Source organism: Macrobrachium rosenbergii, chromosome 21, assembly GCF_040412425.1.
Source record: "Macrobrachium rosenbergii isolate ZJJX-2024 chromosome 21, ASM4041242v1, whole genome shotgun sequence".
NCBI lineage: Eukaryota > Metazoa > Arthropoda > Malacostraca > Decapoda > Palaemonidae > Macrobrachium > Macrobrachium rosenbergii.
Window position 1 is genome coordinate 40614273 of NC_089761.1, and position 2245 is coordinate 40616517.

Sequence of the window (2245 nt, forward strand, 5' to 3'; positions counted from 1 at the left end):
ATTCAGAATATGACAAACAATCAAATTTAAAAATATATCTTAAAACCTAACTTTCAGGACCATTTTTAATGGTCGTCTATCTTTGTTGAATCTTTTTCATGACGTCAACGAAAACCTATTATAATATCTTTCCTAACAATGATCTTTCCACACACCTTGCACATTTCATAATCATTTGCACCGGCCAACTATAATGGTAAATATAATTACCGTCTCTCAGAAACCGTGCGGGTGAATTTGTAAACATTAAGATACCAGGTAAGCACAGGCAGAGCAATATCACCTGTTGACCTCCGCTATGTCAACCAGTGAAGTGAGCTCATTCCCACGGGGCAATATATTACATCATGTGAATGAATTGCCTAAATAAGCTGATGTGTGATTATCATAACACGCCATTTTCCGCTAGCAACAGGTATAATAATGCTTTTGTAAAAGACAGTAATAATAATCACAATTATTTTACTATACTATAAAAACTGTTATGTGTAGATTCACCTTTACATACTTGAATACATTTGAAGAAAGCTGGCTACTGCAGGCGGAGCTTTATTGTACATTACATCAAATAAAAAAAAATCAAATATTACTCTAATTATCATCAACTTACGACAAATTATGCTTATCACAATTGAACTACATTGATGAAACATCACTAATCCGAGTAAATCAACCGTATGATAAACCGCAATTCAATACAGCTGGAAATGAACATGAATTAGGAGTTGTCTCTATTTTTCTCCCCAAAGAGAAATATAAAGATTAAACGTTAAAAGGCCCGGTATTAAATTTATCACTAAAGATAACTCTCTCTCTCTCTCTCTCGTATGTATCTGGAAGGAAATTATAAGAAATAATGGCTAATATGCATTCTAGGCATCCATTCAAAGTTTACTTCTCTCTCTCTCTCTCTCTCTCTCTACAAATGTATTAGGAAACGAATTATAAGTAACGACTAATATACATTCCAGGCACTTATACAAAGTTTACCTCTCTCTCTCTCTCTCTCTCTCGTATCTGGAAGGGAATTATTAAAAGAAATAATGGCTAATATGCATTCTAGACATTCATTCACAGTTTACTTCTTCTCTCTCTCTCTCTCTCTCTCTCTCTCTCTCTCTCTCTCTCTCTCTCTCTCTCTCTCTCTCACAAATTTATTACGAAACGAATTATAAGTAACGGCTAATATAAATTCCAAACACTCATTTAAAGTTTACACTCCCTCTCTCTCTCTCTCTCTCTCTCTCTCTCTCTCTCTCTCTCTCTCTCTCTCTCTCTCTCTCTCTCAACTTAGCGCCAAGTGAATACCTATGACCAATCTCGGCGATACCCACGGCATCGGCCCTCTAAACGATGTCCACTATATGACGCGGATATATCGCTTATGCAAATGTATTCGATCAGCAATACGACAAAGTCAGTCGAGTTCTCAGTTTGGAGATATCAGCTGATAAGCTTTCACGGCAATTAAACTATTTACGTCAAAATTTCACAGAATTACTTTCGATTTTGACTGACGTTGAAATTCAGCGTTTAGACCGGCTGTCATTTTTATTTTAAACTTGCAACAGCAATCATACAATTACTATTTTTATATCAGCAACAGAATTCAGGCTTTTAATCAGGTTTAAGAAATGTCATTCTATTTGAGAAAAGATTATTTAGAAAGAGAGAACCTTTTTTAAGAATAATAACGACCAATAAAATCTTGCCTTCTCTTGACTTTTCGTTACATCACGAACCTCAACTTTCGCTGTTCAATATACGATAATCTTACTGTATCTATCTATCTGTCTATTTATCTATCCTTATTTGGTTAGACCTGATTAAAAGCAAGATTTTATTGGTCCTTATTCTTAAAAATATTATTTTGAACTAGATGATCTTTTCTCAAACAGAACATTTCATAAACTTGATTGAAAGCCTGAAGTCTTTTACTAACACAAAAATGTTAATCTAGAAATATATATATATATATATATATATATATATATATATATATATATATATATATATATATATATATATATATATATATATATATACATATATGTCAACATATATTAACATTTTAGCATTTTATGTTAGTAAAAGACTTCAAGCTTTCAATCAAGTTTAAGAAACGTCATTCTATTTAAGAAAATATTATTTAGAGCAAAACATATTTAATAAGATCCAATAAAATCTTGCTTTTAATCAGGTTTAAGAAATGTAACTCTATTTGAGAAAAGAATATTTAGAACAA